Source organism: Macaca thibetana, chromosome 1 (assembly GCF_024542745.1).
Source record: "Macaca thibetana thibetana isolate TM-01 chromosome 1, ASM2454274v1, whole genome shotgun sequence".
Lineage (NCBI taxonomy): Eukaryota > Metazoa > Chordata > Mammalia > Primates > Cercopithecidae > Macaca > Macaca thibetana.
Window position 1 is genome coordinate 190255054 of NC_065578.1, and position 19749 is coordinate 190274802.

General features: G+C 39.7%; 1 long non-coding RNA gene across 3 annotated transcripts in view; it reads right to left on the reverse strand.

Moving 5' to 3' along the window:
• Positions 1 to 19749, reverse strand: part of LOC126941476 (uncharacterized) — a 63741-nt gene that overhangs the window by 7278 nt on the left and 36714 nt on the right. For 2 of the 3 annotated variants that reach the window (XR_007721312.1, XR_007721316.1), the window contains exons 5-6: positions 14252 to 14307; positions 10998 to 12568 (exon numbers count right to left, since the gene is read on the reverse strand). The exons of the other annotated variant lie outside the window; for it this stretch is intronic. This is a non-coding gene — a long non-coding RNA (uncharacterized LOC126941476). Of the gene's footprint in view, positions 1 to 10997; positions 12569 to 14251; positions 14308 to 19749 lie in introns of those variants that run through there. 3 annotated transcript variants of the gene reach the window in all.

Consider the following 19749-nt stretch of genomic DNA (forward strand, 5'->3'; position numbering starts at 1 on the left):
TAAGGCTCTAGGTTACCTTTATTCCTGCACCGGGGGGATAAGCACCCAATACTGGGGATTGGAGCCACTAGGGTTAATAGTACTAGTGGGAGGTTTAATACTAAACACTGAGTATTTGTTCTTGATTTGAATTTTTTTTTTCTTTTTAAGACAAGATCTCACTCTCCCCCCGAGAAGACCGAAGTGCAGTAGTGCAATCATACTTTACTACAACCTTGATCTGCTTGGCTGCAGCAATCCTCCTGCCTCAGCCTCCCAGGTAGCTAGGACTACAGGTGTGAGCCACCATGCCTGGTCTAGTCTGATATTCTCACACACTATCTCAAAGTCCCATCTCTGTCCAGCCCATCATAGTAGATGCTTTTGCTACTTACTTCTCTGAGAAATTTAAGGTTAATTAGGCATGAAATATCTGAACTTCCTGTGTCTCTACCCACATACTTATCTATATTTATATTCTCCCTTTCTTTTCTCTATTTGTGGACCAAAATGAATTGTCCTTTCTCTGGTTCAAGGCAAACACATTGCTCTGCACTTTGGATGCCAGCTCCTCCTGTCCCCCGCACGACTCAGCTCCAGTAATCATCATCCCTCTGTTTCCTGTCTTCCATCTGCCCTTTCCATTGATCATCTTATAACCATGCTCATAAGCAACTTTTCCCCTCGATTTGCCTCATGATTTATTTTCTTCTAGACACTTCTTTACCTTCCATTAAAACCTCAACTTGCTATAATCTGGCTTCTACCCCAACAAATCCCCTGAAGCAGTTCTTGTTAAGTGCATCAGTCTTAGTAGAACTTTGATGCATTTGACAGTTCATTGCTATTCCCTTAAAATGCTCTGTCCCTGCATTTTTATAGTAAAATATCCTGTCTAAAAGTTGGTGTCTCCTGAGGATCTATCCTCATGACATTTTTCTCATTCTTTGTTGCTCCCTGGATTATCTGATCCACTTCCATGGTTTTAACTGCTTCCTAGAGGCTGGTGTAGCTGATGTAGTTGTTTTGCTTTGTTTTCCTCCTTAAAGTATAGTTACTTTTTGTGCTAGCAGTGTTAAAAGGTCACCTTGTGTCCCTTCTTGGTTATGCAGATATATAGCAGGCAGTTTCCTGCCCTAAGGAAAGGTGTCATGCAAGTTTTCACTAATTTATTAGAATTATCCCAGCCTCCTGAGATAAAGAGCTCCATACAGAGCTCTAGGCAGAACATAAGACAACTTGCCTAAGGACCCCTGAGGATCCTTCCACGTAGGTGAGTGTAAATAACCCCAGTCCCAGAATGGATTCTCACATAGACCTAGTGGGGAAGCAAGGTGATAAGTTTCCTAAGGAATTGCTATGCATAGAAACAGAGGAGATTTAGTGGGCTAGCCCTGGGGCTGCCTCAGGAGAGGCAGAGGGGAAAGATGGTTCTCTGTCCTTGAAGGAGCCAATGTGGGGACTCCTGGAGGGTGTCCCAAACCATTCTCTTTCTCTTACTTCTTAAATCCTGCCAGACACCAAATCTTTCTGATTCTAACTTTCAAATATCTCTCGTCTCTTTCTCCTCTTCCAATTTCATTGTCATTGATTTGAGTCTGTCCCTCATCATCTCTCGCCCCAACAGTTGCAATCGATTCTTTATTGGTTTCCTACCTAAATATCTCACCACTAAAAATGCAAACTGGATATATCACTTCTCTGCTTAAGACCACTTGATGGTTTCCCACCATTCATAGACTAAAGCCCAAACTCCTTCACATGTGCCAAATGCACTCCATTTTCCAGACTTTGCCTATCTCTTCCGCCTCAATTTTTTCATTTCTTACCTGCAGGAAAACCAAATTATGTATAGTTGTTGTTAATCCCATGGTGTTTTTTTGCTTTCTGTCTTATTTCATTGGCCTGCTATAAGAAAATACCATACATTGGGTAGCTTATAAACAACAGAAGTTTATTTCTCATAGCTCTGCAGGCTCAGAAATCCAAACTCAAGGCACCAACAAATTCAGTCTGGTGAGGGCCCGTTTCCTGGTTCACAGTTGGCACCTTATAGCTGTATTCTCACATAGTGAAAGAGGCAAGGAAGCTCTCTGGGGCATCTTTTATAAGGCACTAATCCTATTTATGAGAATACAACCTTCATGACCTAATCACCTCTCAACAGCCAACACACCATACCATCATCGTGGGCATTAGGAATTTAGCATATGAGTTTTTTTTCTTTTTTTTTTTTTGAGACGGAGTCTCGCTCTGTCGCCCAGGCTGGAGTGCAGTGGCCGGATCTCAGCTCACTGCAAGCTCCGCCTCCCGGGTTCACGCCATTCTCCGGCCTCAGCCTCCCGAGTAGCTGGGACTACAGGCGCCCGCCACCTCGCCCGGCTAGTTTTTTGTATTTCTTAATAGAGACGGGGTTTCACCGTGTTAGCCAGGATGGTTTCGATCTCCTGACCTCGTGATCCGCCCGTCTCGGCCTCCCAAAGTGCTGGGATTACAGGCTTGAGCCACCGCGCCCGGCCTAGCATATGAGTTTTGAAGGAACAGACATTCAGACCATGGCACTTTCATCTCTTTGTCCACGCTGTTCATGAATCTAGAATACTCTTCACCTTTTATCTTGCTTTTAATCATTTTTCAAGACCCCACTTGGACATCATCAGTTCTCTCAGTCTCCTAACCCATTTTCTGTGTAACTGTTGTGCTTTTTCCTCTTAGTTATCCTTGTTGCCAACCTCCCTCCCTACCCCATCAGACTATTCAGCTATTCAGGAATTCTCAATGTCATTGCTTAGAAGCCCATCCTGACAGTTATCACAGCCAGTTAGTGCAAAACAAGTGGTAATAACACATTGTTGAGAAGATTGGGAAAGGACACATACAAAAATATCTTCGCCATTTGGGGGATTACAGTAGGCTTCAGCCTGATTTTCCTGCTGACATTATTCGTGTCACTTTTATTTACCCCTCTCTGACAAGACATATACTACTGATAATAACATTTTTCCTGTAGGTTCTCCAAATGATATTAAAAGGAATATGACTAATAATGTACTTATGAGGATTTTCCCTCTCTTCCTACTTTGTGTAATTCCCACCCCTCGAAGTAATTAGCAAATGTTTCATAGGATCACGCAGTACAGTCATTAAAGGTATAAGTTTTGAAATTAGACCAACAGAGTCCACTTTAAATACTCACTGTACCACATATTGTGTAACTTTGGAATTTTAATCTCTCTAAGACTTAATTCCCCATCTCTAAAATGGAAATAATAATAATTATATCTACCACAAGAAGGTTAACTTTATGATGTTCCTTGGGGAATGATGAGAATTAGGACCGGTAGGGAGACCTGCAGAAATGAAAACCAGTACTGAGAAGAGATAACCCAAGTCCACATGTTAGTTTGTAGTTAACATAATGATTCCTTCACTGAAGTGAAGCAGGAACGCCTTTGGGTAACAGCTGCAGGGACAGAGCCTCTTCCACCCCCTCAGGTGGGAGGCACTGGAAATGATTCCTGCTACTTGGAGGAGACTGAAGCTGGAGGAATGAGAAACTGTGTAGGAAGCTCTCTAAGTTGTAGTGTAGCTTTCTGTTTCTCCAGGAGCTTCCCTAGGGTTGTGACAACAGTGGGATATCTGTGCGGACTTTGGAAATGGCTTGAGAATGCTTACAAGGCTGGCCCACTTAACAATCAAGCCTATGTCTGTGGACAGTGCTCATATTCTCAGTGTGGATGGACCAATGGCAGGTGCTGGCCAGCTGATCCGGACCAAAGGGGGGAGCCAGACATAGAGTGGTCCCTACACGCAAGTGCAAAACCGAAGGAATGTGTTTCTGTGGAACTCCCTGCCTCCCAAGCCTGTGCCCTTCTCCTAAGGGCCTTGGGCTCTTCATTTCTAAGACTCTCCTCTACAAATGAGGCAGGTTCTAGACAGGTCTGAGGATAATGGGGAGTGTGTCTGTTAATGACTCAGCAGCTGAGGGACTAAGTTCAAATCTTAGTATTTGACCAAATCTAACTCATCAAACCATGAAAGTGCACCTTTTCTTTGATGGGCTTTCCAAAAGCAAATGTTTCAATCCCAACCAAGAGGAGCCGCAATTCTCTTAGCCAAAAGAATTTTCATTATAGCAGTAGTGCTATAGGTTTCCTCAGAGATGTCCCCACTTTTGGATAGCATCTCTGTGTCAATTTGCCAGCTCACAATGTTCTCTTCTGCACAGTGCTACCCAAACTACCATGAGTTCAACATCTATTCCTGGGGATGAGGGCCAGAAGGGGAGTTGAGGATGTTCCTTCAGTAAATGGGAGACTTATTCCCCTATAGTTCCAATTATTAATATGATGAATCTTACATTTTATCTGCTTTAGGTCAACTTTATAATTTCCACTAAATTGGAAGACTGCCATGTAAAATGTTCTCTTGTTACTTATTCACTGGTTAGTCAAACATGTGATGTAATTGCTCCTCCAATTCCTTGAAAGTAAGAAAGGAGACATGAAGTCATCTCAAGCCATTTCTTAAGAAAATAGGGCAGGTCCTGGGGTTGGCTTCTGTCTTTTGCAACACTGGACTGTTAGGAGTACATGTATGTACAATATCCATGTATCTCCAGGGTAGATTCAAATATTTTTGTTAAAGAAATAAAATATAGATAAGGGTGAAATCTTCTGTGCACCTCTCTCCAGTTGTAGTCACAATCATGGGATAGGGTTTTATCATTTCTGTGAAATTTTTTCTACATAGCAACAGTAATAACATTCATATTAATAAGTAACACATGTAGTGCTTATGCTGTGACCAGCACTATTCTAAGCACTTTCTATGTATTCACTTGTATGATTGTACTACCCTACAAGGTAAGTTTTATTGTCATTCCCATTTTATTAATGAGGAAACCAAACTCAGAGTTGCACAAGGTCACATGGTAAGTAGGAGAGTCAAAATCTGTAAAAATATATAGAGTGATATTAAAGTAACATTAATGGCATCATAATTTGCTTTGTAAGTTACTGTTTGCGATATTTATCCAGGTTAATAAGTATGGCTCTCATTCATTCATTTAGATTGTCACACAAAATTACATCATATAGCTTTTCCACATTATACTTATCTATTCTCCTGTTCATGGACCTGTGGATAGTTTGTAATTTTTAATATGATAAACAATGTTGTCAAATAATTCTTGCAGGTGTGCAAGAATTTCTCTAGTGTAATATATCTAGAATTGAAATTGATTAGTCATAGAACACATTGACAAATTTTGTCAATTTATACTTCTACCAGTAATACATGGAAGTTATTATTTGCTTCATACTTTTACCAATACCTAATATTATTAAGCTTTTAGATTCCACACCCACACCCACACAATCTGATAGAAGTAAGATAATATCTTGCTGTCGTTTAGATTTGTGTTTTCCTGATCTCTGGTAAAATTGAGCATCTTACATTTACTAGCCGTTGAGACATTCTCTGGCCTTTGATTTTGCCTCTTCCATTTTTTGCCAAATTTTCCTTTGGGTAATTTTTCTTTTTTGTACTGTTTTTTGGGAGTCCTTTATATATTTTGGATAGTAATCTTTAGTGTCTACATGCTTATCTTTAGTTTATTTACACTCTGTGACATTATCCAATGGATAATATTTATTAATTGGGGTGCTTATATACCATACATCTTTTCACTGCCACTTGCTTTGAATCCATGGGCATAATCTCATTATGTTCTTGATTTCTGTTTAGGACTTACCAACACAAACACCAGATTCCTAGATCCGCATCTCCTGTAGTTCAATTCTCAATAAGTTTCCACATATCATCTAATTTATCTTTTTCTCCTGCCCTTTGCCAATTCTCAAAACCCCTCCATTGTGCCCTATGCAATATATGGTCATGAAGAACAAAATTCCTTATATTCTTAAATTCTTTTCTGAATGCTCCTTTCATCTTTTTGTTCTAAGAGGGAAGTAGTTCACCCTGAGGACACAGCTTGCCCTGCAGCCCACTCAAATGGGGCTATTTCATTCCTTGAAGTTTTTCTACCACCAGGCATGAAGGTGGAGTATCCTCATGTCTCCTCACTGCTACTTTCAGATCATTATTTCTCCTCTTCTAAAATCCATCCCTCTCTCCCACCACCATCCCTGTATCTCTTGTGTGGTAATTTTAAAATATGGTCCCCAAAGTCTTTGATATTTCTTTCATTGAGAGGTGGGGGCTGTGTCCCTTCCCTTGAATCTGACTTCCGGGACTGAATTCAGCAATGTGATGCTGTAGCTGTTTCTAGATCTAGGCGTCATGAAACCATCTGCTTCTGTGTCTTATCTCTTGAGATTCTAACTTTTGAACCCAGCTAAACTGTTTGTGTCAATTACACACCATGTAGATCAGCCTTAGTGGAAAGGAACAAAGATGTCCAGCCTACAGCCCAGCTGAACTCCCAGCCAACAGCTAGCATCAACTTGCCAGCCATGTGAGTGAGACATTAAAAGAAAAACCTGTTTTTCTTTTGCACACTTCTAACCTCAGATATGTGTGGGTTTCCCCCCACATATTAGGCAATTCTCTAATTCTCTGTGAATGCTTACTGACTGTCCTATCATTTAACTCAGTTCTGACATTAACTGCCCAGAATTAGTGCAGATCTCACAAGGTAAGGGCTCAGTATCACAAGACAGCCCCTACTTTAGATATTAATTGCAAGTCCCATGTTGTCACCTGTACTTCTAATGAATTGGCTATAAATCAGGCATTCCCATAACTCTCTCCTCAGGTTTGAAAATTTGCTATAATCATTCATGAAACTGTAGGACACTCTTACTTATATTTATCAGTTTATTATAAAGAATACATTTCAGGAACAGCTAAATGGAAAAGATGCATAAAATGAAGTATGGGGTGGGGATGTAGAGAGCTTTTGTGACCTTTCCAGTGTGCCACCTTCCCAGTACCTTCATGTGTTCACCAACCTGGGTCCCATCATTGAAAGTTTTTTGGAGGTTCCATTATGTATACGTGATTCATCAAATTATTGGCCATTGGTATCTGAACTCAATCTCTATCCCCGTTTTCCCCTTTGGAGATCAAGGGATGGGGATGAAAGTTCCAACCTCCTAATCACAAGGTTATTTTCTCCAGCAAATGGCCCCCATTCTCCAAGCATCACATCATTAGCATAAAATCAGGTAATGTTAAAAAAGGGCTTATCTACGAGTACACAAAAGATGCTCCTTTTAATCCTACCACTTAAGGAATTCCAAGGGTTTTAGGAGCTTTGTGCCAGGAACCAGGGACACAGTCCACATATATATTTCATATTATATCACAATATCACAGTCATCTTAGAAGTGGACCTTCTAGCCCCACATAAACAGTTTGAACTGATATCACATGGAGCAGAGACATGGTTTCCCCACCAAGGTCTGCGCAAATTGCAGATTCACAGCTACATTAATGATTGTTATTTTAATCCACTAGATTTTGATGTACTTTGCTATATAACTAAGGTTGCTTTCTTTTTGAAATTTTATGAGTCTATACTTAAAAAAATGGCTAGTATCCTAGACTTAAGATGACAACCAATCTTTGTTAGTTGTTCAAAGATTACAGCCTGATTATTTCAACAGTTTCCTCATTGTAATAAATAACTTCTGCAGAGCTTCCCAGGTTGAACAAATAACTCAATATTGGATAAGACAACATTTATTTCCTCTTATTTTGGATTCAATCTGGAGGGCTATATGCACTTTTCGGAATTTAATTAAATAAGCACAACCTATCCTGGCTTCTTCATGTTTTTAGTAAGTACATTGACTCTTCTCTGAACTGTTACATTCATGCTTTATACTTTGTCTAATACTTAGAATATCTAGACAAAATTCTTTTTCAGTAGCTCCTAAGAAATAGACAAGACAGTAATACTCACTTCAACGGGAGAGAAGTGCCTTGAATGGAGAAGCAATGGGCATGTTTAAAACGGAAGAATGGTTATTATTCTTCTCTTTTACTACCTCTTTTCCAGTAACAAATTCTGACAGTCCTTTTGCTCTACCACTATTTCTGGATAACAAGAGGAAGCAGAGTAAATGAAAGAAGGTGGGTGAGAGGCTAAGAATTTTTTTTAAAAAAGGGATACTCCCTGTGAAGTAGAGTATAAAAATGTACTTCCTATGAAGAATCCCTATTTATGGGCTTGCCAGAATTAGTGATTTACAAGACATCATGCACTTTGTGGCAGCAAATAACCTGGAATCTAAATAATCTTAGGGATTAATTTTATTCTAATATCCCTGCAAAGGATGTTGGAGGTCAGCTACTACCAGGGCCCTGAGAAAAATCACCAAGGATGTAGAGGCTGATGTTCCTAAGTCAACACCCACACCTACCCTCCTGGAAGTGACTCATCTCCTCCTCCAAAGTTTTCTCTTTCTTCTTTCCTCCAGACCAAACTTCAATCTCCCGCCCTAATCCTCCCCGGGTTTAGCAATGGGGTTGAAAGAGGAGCTCATGGGCTCACCCGAGTCTTTCATGGAGGTGGGAATGGGCAAGCAGAGAGTGATAGTCAGGAATTATATTGTTATCTTCTTTATGTTCATTTTTTTTTGTTTAGTTACTTAATGGAGGAGTGAAGGATGATCGTTTTGGGGTACAGAACTCGCCTTTGCTCTTACACTCCCCACGTGATGCCAGAAAACAAAATGAAGCTAACTGGCCTATACACATGCCCTAGTCTGCACTTCCTTTCATTTCATTCACATCAAAAAAAAGAGAGTGAATTTATACGTCCTTGGGAAAACAAGGAACATTTTTTTCTCACAGTGTCAGAGCTGGAAGGCAGCTTGGAGATGTGGAGGCTGGCAGTCTCAGTCTCAGGCTCTATTATATAGCACCCTGGGGCTCTGTGGAGGGAAAGCCAAGGGAATGCCAACCAGGAAACTTCTCTGCCCCCTTTAACCAGCATGGCATTGCTTCTGCCTCTTTTATATAACTTTATGTAAGATTTTATTAATGAAAGGCTACCTTTTTTTATAAAAAAGTATAAAGAGCCACCCTTCTACTCCAATCACCTTATATTGCAGAGGACAAAACAAAGGTCCAGTAAAATGAATGGATTTCCCAGGAACTTGAGTGTGCAGAAGAAGCAGAATCTAAGCCTTTTAACCCCTTTTCCAGTGTTCTTTGTTTTTCACCAAGTTTCCCAGTCCTTTACCCACTCAGACTTATGCATGTTATAAGGGAATGGCATATGGGAATATGGAATATGGGAATGGATTGACTTCGAATTTCACCCTCTTGAGTTAGCTGTCTTCAAGGCCTTACCATTGTCACTGCTCCTGCTCTGTACTCAGCTCGTCGTGAGCTGGAAGCATGTGTCTCCGTACAGATAATGTTCTGTGCATCCCCATGTGAGTCACACTAAGCCACAGTCATTGGCATGGACTCAGCTTGCAGGTCTGCAGAAGGTCCACTCACTCACTGTGCTGAGAACATCCTCCTGCCAGCTCATCAGTGCCCTCAACTGCAGTCCACATATCCCTTAAGACGTTAACAAGTTCATTACTTTCCAAATGTGAATGGGTAGAATATTGTGCGAAGGCCATGCTTGTTCTTTCATTTCAGGGTGGGGTTTCGTTACCTTCCTGGCCCTAAATTACTCTGAAATGATACAATGCTCTTGTCTGTATTAATAATCCTGGCACTTTTTATTTGGTCTTCTAGTTTTTGTTTTGTGGTTCTGCCTCTGCAACAGAATGGAAGATTCCTTGAAAGCTGGGATTCGTTTCTGAGAACCATTATTTATAAGTGGGACTTATAAATAAGAATATGCATAGAAAGCTTGGACAGAATATTAGAACCAAAAACTATCCTGAAAGAGACAGCATTTGTAGCAATTGGTAAATACACGTAGCAGAATGCTATGTTTTTAATAGGATCCTGGGGAAAAATGTTAGACTCAGGCTATGAAGACCTCATTGGAAAAATATAAATTTTTTTGACTTTGTCAAAGTGCTGGGATTAAGAAAACTGCATTAGCTGCAGTGTTAAGAGTGATTTGGAGAAAGTTATTGCTAGAGGCGAGCAGGAATGAAAAGACTTAGGTTTTAACGTGGGCCTCGTGTTAGCCAAATGGCCCCAAGCAGCTGGTGAGAAAATTTGCCTAAGTTTTTGTCATTTAACAGCAATGAAAATATTGATCTCAGTTGTTAATGGAAAATCCCATAATGTAAAAAGCTATGATGACTTGAAACTGTTCCATTACTTTTCATTTCATTCAGTTATGCTTTATGAGACATGTCAAAAAAGGAAGCAACATTGCTTTCTAGAGAAATATTTATTTCCTGAACTGATGTCACCAAATGAAGTCATGTGGGAGGGCTTTTCCTCCAAAAGGAGGAATAATGGTGACATAATGTGGTGCAAAGCATGAGCAGGCAATTCCTTGAGAGTGAAGGGATGACAGAGAGAGAGAGAGAGAGAGAGAGAGAGAGAACCTAGAAAGAAAAGGCAAGGCAGAACTACTTAGCCCCACAATGTTCTGAATTAAGCTCATAATTTTCTTGTTCATAGAAACAGTCCAGGTTCTCAGAAATGTAAGTTTCCATCAAAAGGGGTTTAACATCCTTGGTCTTTGTGAAGTATGTGGTCTTTTCAGTTTTTCAAATCAAGGAAAATAGGCAACTCAAGAAGGATTACTGTTGACCTCGGTGACTGCAATGTCTAACTTACTCTCATCTGCTTCCCATCCTTTGCAGAACAAAGTGTTAAGCCAATGAATCAAGCAAGTAAGCAATCAATGTGCAATAGAAGAGATTAATGCTCTCATTTAGAGCTACTTTTTCAATGCATACTCCTGCTCCTGTTAGCTTATTGGTCTTAGCCTCACAAGAGGCCAGAGTTGATTGCAAGAACTGCTTAATGAGCCATGAATTAAGGGACATGATAAACTCAGTTCTTGATATCTGAAGTTCATAAGTACATTTTTTAAAATAGAAAAGATATTAGATAGTTGCCAGAATAAAATCCCTTTAGAATGACTGTGATTGCCTGGGGAAAAGAATGTAGGGATCTAGTGGGGCTAGAAATGGAATAACTGGCAATTTGGCCCTTCTGGTATCTTTAAGATGGGGAAGTCAAAGTTTGGCATAGTTTCTACAAGACCCGTAAAACTCTGCCAGTTTCTGTTAGATCCCTCACCACATAATATTGCAGATGTCTACATACAAAGCTTCCACTATCAATTCTGCAGGGTGCAGCTTTCTACTCTTCTAAATCTTGGAAGCAATAACAGCCTTTTATTTTTATTTGTATTCTTATTTTCTTCAAAGTAGATGCCCATAAGATGTTGAGTAGCTGGGTGGGTAGGTATGTAGATAGATAGAGATAAATCATCACACTCACCATGGTTAATCAACTCAAACCTGGAAATGGAAGGAAATTAACACTGCCTCATGGAAATTAACACATTAATTTAAAACTGCTAATTTCCATGAGGCATTTCAGGTAAACTAAGGAATGTGTGTTGGTAATTAAATGAGCAATCTACTGAAAAAGCACTCACCAGTTTTCAGATAAATTTATTTTCAAGAAAGGCAAGTCACAAGTGAGGATATTTGCACCCTTTCTCTTTTAATTATAGCAATACAGTAGAATGAGGGTCCAGAAAAGGCCAATGAGGATTAACATCCTGATATTTTGCAAGTCTTCCCTTTGACAAGTTTATTATTCCAACCCTTGCGAGTCATTTTTAAATACTGTCTCCTAGAACAGGAGTTTTTAACTTTCTTTTTCTCATGTTGCACACATCTCTGTCTCTCTATTCCTTTCCCTCTGTTTCTTTTTCCTTCTCCTCTGTGCCACCTCACACCCCATTCCTGTCTCCTCACGTCTGCACTCCCTTTAAGGAATTATTCTGTCGTGTTTATTGCCTCAGGGGAGGAATTTGAAATGGTAAAAAGTTGGAATACCCTAAGAGCTATTTCTTTGCTTTAGCTCTAAAATCCTCAGTTCTGTGGGGAAAAAGGCAGTTCTGTGTTCATCCAAAATATATGAAGAACAGACTTGAAGGATAACATTCCCTCGATGCTAGAAAAAACTTCTCCAGGATGGGGAAGATGTAGAGAAAGAACAGATATGATGAAATCAGACTCTGGTGGGTGGACTCCAGAGACAGAGGCCTGATATCCTGCTGCCTCAAGAGTCCCAGCGAGGTGGCAAGACATCTGAGAGATTTAGGAGAGTAGAAAGCTGCAACCTGCAGAAGGAGCAGCAGAACCAGACAAGAACTAACTGTGTTGTGGTCCAAGACAGGAGAAGGGTATGGATCAGCTAAAAGATTACTGTATCCCAGGATGATCTGGCAGCAGAAAAATGGTCCCCATTACACGTAGCAAGCCCAGAATCTGTGAAGAGATCCACCACCCTTTTCCACAGGCAGTTCAGCAATGACATGAATAGGCTACTGAGGACCAGGCTGAACCAGGGAGTCTCAGTAAAATCCTGTGGGAACAAATGATGTGAGAACCAGAAGTATTCCTGCAACACAATGCCTGGTTCCCTATAAGCTCTTCAGGACTGATCCAGAGCCCTGCAGAAAAGAGGAAGAAATATTAAATTAAGCTTAATTTCCCTTTCTAGGGTGGAATCATAGACTCAAAATACTAATTAAGTAGAGATATAAAAATTGTAAACAATTTGCATATGCTGTACATCTAAGTGTAAATCGAGATACATTCCTGCTATTTATTGATATCTATCTTCCACCTATTCATCTATCCATCCTTCATCATTTTTTAGGAAGAAGCTAAGCCCACTTGTGAGTATATATGATCAATCAAAGAACCTTGGTGCTACCATAATAGACACAAAAATTGGACCAGGCATTGCAGTTTAGGTGCCGACAGGGACCAGACAGCTAACACAAATAAATGAAGCCTGTCTGAGAAAGCCAGATCCTGTGTCTAAACTGTGTCTATTTTCACTGACTATAGTGTGTGTTCTATGGTATTGACCATCCTATTTAAAATCCGTGTGTGTGTGTATGTGTGTGTGAAATTTTAAATTATTGCATTTTTAATTTTGTAATTGAGTTCTTAGATTAGGAACAAGAATCCTGGCAATGTCAGATCTTGTATTGCACTTTGTGGCATGCCATATATAGAATTCAGCCTTATATTTTTAAACTGGGAAGGATGTTTTGTTTTATTCATTATAGTAACAGCCAGTCACAAATACAGGTTTTTCCAAACAGACTTCCCACAGTTTTTTTTTTTTTTTTTTTTTTTTTTTTATTCAAGGAACTGTTCCTCTGCTCTGGACTAACACCAATAATAGTAATTGTAAATAAAAACTTAGACAATTTTAGGTCGTCTTCAAAAAGTTTGAAATCAGAAAACCATTTGTGAAATGTAGTCTTCTAATCCCTAAATTGGGGATGTTAGTTTAGGCCATCACTTTCATGGTGGGGAGAGGCAATTTCAGTATATGAAACTGGGTCATATTCTTTCTTGACAAATGAGCTTCCCAAAGTCATAATTTTGTCAGGAGGAAGCAAATTAAATAATATATTTGGGTACCTTTTTACCTATTAATGAATGCCCCTGTAGAAAAAATATTTAAAATATTTAGTTTGATCCAACTTCTCCCATAGTTATTTCTATAATTTCCCTTTGAATAATATGAACAAATCATTTTTTTCCCAACAAATCAAAAAGCTTTTAGAACCATATAATGAATGAACAAGTCACCTAATTCATATGTTCTATAGCAGATTAGGTATCAACCATATCGTTTATTAAGAAAGTATTGCACTATCTGTGGTTCAGACACAGAAGCATGGAGTTAATTACAATATTCATGATGAGTGAAAAATCTAACTTTCTAGCAAACAGTGGTTTCTATAGAAGATGTAGTGGGCAGATTTACGTTCCAAGTCCTTTTAAAACAATGCCACACTGGATTTAAGTTTCATAGTAAAGACATGTTAACATCAAGTTCCAACAGTACTCATAAGAGTACCATTTGAAGTCTTACTTAGTACTTTTGATTAGTCTAAATTAAATTTTTCAAGACTATTCTCAATACATAGTTTCCTGAAACTGTGTCTCTCCTGGGCCTCTTGTGTCTCTTCCAAATGTTATTTAGTAATGGTAAATATTCATTTCCATTATTCCAAATATTCATTAACACTATATTAGTCCATTCTCACGCTGCTATGAAGGAATACTCAAGACTGGTTAATTTATAGAGAAAAGAGGTTTAATTGACTCACAGTTCTGCATGGCTGAGGAAGCCTCAGGAAACTTACAATCACCGTAGACAGCGCCTCTTCACAGGGCAGCAGGAGAGAGAATGAGTGCCGAGCGAAGTGGGGAAAAGCCGCTTATGAAATCATGTCTCATGAGAACTTACTATCATGAAAACAGCATGAGGGAACTACTCCCATGATGTAATCACCTCCCACAAGGTCCCTCCCCAAACACGTGGAGATTACAATTCATGATAAGATTTGGGTGGGGACACAGAACCAGACCGTATCAAAGATCATAAAAATAGGATGGCATTATTTAAATCTGCTCCCACCTGCTTCAATAGAAGACACCACAAAAGATTTTGCTTTTTCACAAAACTCATTCTAAAGGCTTTCAGCTATGTCTTCAAAATAATGAGCAACATTACACCTGATTAGACTTCCATTCATAAATGGCCATTCTTGATTAGTATCCATCATCTCTGCTGCAACACTGACACACTGTTATGGTCTGAAAGTTTGTATCCCCCCACATTCTTATGTTGACATTCTAACCTTCAATATGGTGCTTTTAGGAGGTGAAACCTTTGGGAGGTAATAAGGGTTAAATGAGGTCATGAAGGTGGGGCCTTCATGATAAAATTAATGACCTTATAAAGAGGAGGAGAAACAGGACCTCTCTCTGCTCTCTCCTGAGGGCACCGTGAGAAGATGGCAGTCTATAACCTAGAAGAGGGCCTTCCCCAGAACCTGACCATGCTGGCACCCTCTCTCAGACTTCTAGCCTACGGAATTTTAAGAAATAAATTTCTGTTTTTTTAAGCCACCTGGTCCATGGGCATTTTGTTTTATATAGCAGCCTGAACTGAATAATACAAACACTTTTACAACATTGTCATCTGTAAACACTTTTGGTTCTAGGAAAATTTTTCTTAATATATGCATGCGTTTTACAATAGCCTGTCATTTAGTCATAAAGTAAGCCTTGTTTACATGTTATGCCCTTTGTAGTTGACTAAGTTTTTATCCCACATAATCCCCATATTCACATTGCTGTCTTTAGGTTGCATTCTGTTGTCTCAGGCACACATTTTTTGCGCATTAATTATATAAACATTTTTTACTATGTAAAAATAGTATGAAGTTTTCTTTTGTTTGGTCTTTAACCTAACCAAGGCTTATATTACCAAAAAACAATTAATACAAAGATTTATAGGGAAGTTGAATTTGGGAGGGGCCCATATTCTCATCTCATCTCCTCTCATCTTACCTCATCTCATCTCAATGGCATTTTAGGCTAGTGAGCAACTCTGCAAGAAGGTTAAGACTTCAGTCTTCTTATGGTTTACCGTATTACTTTTATTTATTTCAGGGTGTGCATACAACAAATGAATCATACTAGTGATTCTACTGTATCTTTTTCTCCAAAGATGCTCTCCTGCTACTAACAGAACACTAAGTTTTATACCTGAAGTGATGTTTGAAGCACGTCAGTTAATGAATTAAAATACCACAACAGGCCAAGTATTGTCAGCTAGTTTGGGGTTTAAGATAAACCAGATGTGAAGGTGCTAATGTTAACTTACCAGTCTTTTAATAGCAACTAATTCAAACAAATTGCTCTTCACACGTTGTGGGCAACTAAACCTGTGCCACCAGCTTTCAGCTTGCAAGTGACTGGAGATCTTTGCTTAATGAGAAGAGCGCTTTCCTTTTAGCTTTATTCCCCAGCTATTTAATTCACTCCCATACTCTTCTAGCCATTCCCAGCCATATTAGGGTGCCAGAAATGTTGCTTCTGGCAAACTTCACAGCAGTCTTTTTTTCCTCCCTGCATGCAATAAGCACAAGCTCAGCTCACTGAGTAAGACGCTGTGCCAAGCTCCAGGCACTCAGGATATGAAGAATACACTTCACTGATGAAACCCTGGTTACATTCAGGGGCGACATGATGGGCCCTGGTCCACCAGAAGTGCTTGATGGTGCAAAGATGGATGTGTCATCTTCATGGCCTCAGTCACACAGGAGGTGAGGGGCACTGCAGCTTATCAGGCCCTAGCTGAGCATGAGGCTGAGGCCACATTGCCACTGCTCATGCTCCTTCCTCAAAATGTGCTCACCCTGTCCCTTGTTTGATTTTTTCATGTCGTCCCATCACTCTTATGCAAAAGCCAAGCTTCTAGCAGGGCATGTGAGCTCCACTCCTCAACCAACCTGGCTGTTGATTCTACTCTAATGTCTCTTCTCTTCTCATTTGTCACCTTGGGAGCCGGCTGAGTGTTCATTTCCCTGACTTTTGTTTGTTCGTTCTTTCTTCCTTTCTTTCTTTCTTTCTTTCTTTCTTTCTTTCTTTCTTTCTTTCTTTCTTTCTTTCTTTCTTTCTTTCTTTCTTTCTTTTCTCTCTCTCTCTCTCTCTCTTTCTTTCTTCTTTCTTTCTTTCTCTTTTTTTTTTTTTTTGAGACAGGGTCTCACTCTGTCACCTAGGCTGGAGTGCAGTGCCTTACTGCAGACTGCAGCCTCGAATTCCTGGTCTCAAGCAATCCTCCCACCTCATCCTCCTGAGTAACTGGGGCCACAGGCATGCACCACCACACTCAGCTAATTTTTTTGTAGAGACAGGGTTTCACCATGTTGCCCAGTCTGGTATAGAGCTCCTGAGCTCAAGCAATCCACCCACCTTGGCCTCCCAAAGTGCTGGGATTACAGGTGTGAACCACCACCTCAGGGCTTGATTTTTCATTGTTCTATCATACACTGTGAAATCCTGGAGTCTGGGAATGCTAGTTTTTGTCCTTTCATCTCTAGCACAGCAATCCCAGATAAATTAGACATCTTAAATATAGGCAAATGATGAATGCTAATAGCTTCCAGAAAATTTCAACCCGTCATTGAATAAATATTTAGTGAGTGTCCATTAAATGCAAAGCTCTCTTTTGTGCATGACACAAAGATAAATGAGATGCATAGTTTACATTCCAGGAACTTCAAGTCTAGTAGCAATGTGCAAGCACACAGACCTCCAAAAGAAAACCAGTGACATGGGAGCTATCTGGACTCTGCACAGTTGACCTACACAGTATTACAAATTTAAGTTTGTTGCAAAAATAGGGTTATTTGTATAGAAAACCCGAGTTTTCATTTTCTCTTGAAAAACTAAAGAAATTTGGCATGACTGCTTTGCATTGTCTCATCGCAATACTGGGCTAAAGCTGAGAGGTAACCTCCCCTTATATGGGGCAGTTAGACAGATGACTGCTAGTTCTCGAGCAGTCATTACTAGTCAGCGTCTTACTCCAGCCATTTTACCCCTTAACTATCTTGCTGGCCCTTCCAAACCAAGCCTTTATGAAAATATATGTTGGTCATAAGAGTGAGAAATGAATAATCATAAGTGAAAGGTTCTGATTTAAAGGCTTAAAGTTATATATTATACAATGAAACTTGTCTTCAGGGGTAAAGAGTAATTAATAATTTTTTGCATGTAACTAATTTTTGCTGTGGTTTTGTGGAAAGCAGCTTAAATTTAAGCTTCAGGAATTCTTATGTCACCACAAATTACCAGCAAACCAAAAAGATTTCAACCACAATTATAGTCTAAGTCTTTCTCTGGCTGAAATCTTAGAAAAACATTTATTCAAAGTGTTCTATTAAAATTCTTTAAATAAAAGCAAGGAAATTAACCTACTTCTCTTTTTGTTTTCCTTCTTTCCTTCCTTCTTTCCTTCCTTCCTTCCTTCCTTCCTTTCTTTCTTCCTTCCTTCCTCTTCCTTCCTTCCTTCCTTCCTTCCTTCCTTCCTTCCTTCCTTCCTTCCTTCCTTCCTTCCTTCCTTCCTTCCTTCCTTCCTTCCTTCCTTCCTTCCTTCCTTCTTTAATCCTTGACATGAAAAGAGAAAGAAACTTTCTTACTGTAGTGATGCTGTTGGTACCCTGCTGAGGTTCCCTTCACTGAGTGGACCCAACCATCCCCCAACAGCCTTGAGTGTCACTGCTAACGGTCCACAGCTTCCCCTTCTTCAGAGAGCTGCCCTCCCAGAGAAGCCACTTCCCTGAAGGCAGCCAACAACCCATGACTTACTGACAGGGCTTATGTAATACCGGCCTCCTCGTCTCCAAGTAAGACTAACCTTGTGGTATAATTCATGCTCCAGAATTCCTTGCAGGCCACAGGCTGAAGGTAGCTCCAGCTGAGGCCATGTCCTTATTTTCTACCCCTATCCTACCCCACTTCCCTCCCTTTCTTTTTCCTGAGAGCACTTCCCCAATAAATTGCCTTCACAAAAATCCCTGTCTCAGGCTCTGCCTCAAGAGACGCTGACCTAAGACATCTATCACCTGAGTAGATCCATCTGGTTCCCACTCTAAGGACTCCATAAGTTTAAATACTTCACTGCCCAGTTGAGGGAGGCAGGAAAATTTACCACCTCTGTGCCTGGGCCCTATTCAAGGACACCTCCTGGCTTGTGCCCCTGCCATCAGAAATTTATTCTGCTGTAGAATTACCAGATACACCCCTCAGATCAAGATAGAACTGCCCCATTCAGGTCAAGAAAATATATATTGCTACTGTACTCCCACTAAATATACATTTTCCCATAGGTTTCTAGCAGAAATAATCTAAAAAATTTGATTCTCACTTTTGAATCAAATAAGGAAAACAGACAGAACAAGACAAAGAGGGAAGGATTCTCATGAAAATGGGCCAAAGTAATCAGAAACTTTTGTAATCATTAATTAAATAAATTTCCACTTCATACAGAACGTCAGCAATCCCATGTGTAGCCTATGATTAAGAGCCTAGTTAAAAATTATTTGTTGACATGTATTTTTCCTGATGACTAAAAGTTGGTTGTCACTTTACCATACTGAATGGTGAGAAACTTTCTTCAGTTGGGACTCTTAAGCAGTGGCTTGCAATGGTGTTGCAATATACTAGAATGTTTTCAGTTATCAGAAATGGGGGCAAGTTGCCATAAGTTTTCAAAGATTCCATGTTTAGACAATATTCATTTTAGTTGCTTTCATTTCAAAACCTAAATTTTTAAAAATAACACATGTAAAAATTCAGAGCACTGCAAAAAAAACAAAATAACAATAATAAGAGTAATGACACCTTCCAAGTTGAGAATTTCCATCTTGAGAACTAGATCCTTAAACCACCACCAAAAAATAAAATAAAAGGTTTTATAGTTGTGAGACACCAATCAACAGTAGGTAAGATAAACAGGGAAGAATAGAACAATGTTTCAAGAGACAGAGAGTTTGTCATTTCCTAGAGCATGCTATTTACTGAATGGATCCTCTCCTAAATTAAGAGCCCTTGGAACTTCAGTGTACTGTCAGAAATATGAGTTTCGATGGGGCACCATGGGAATTCTATACAACCTCCTTGGAGGGTGTCTATTGTCACTTGGCTGAGGGAGTACATATTGGGGGACATATAGGACAGCAGAGAAAGAAACTGTAGTCGATTTTACATAAATGCTCTCATTTGCACCTAACAGTGACCTAATTAGTGGTGG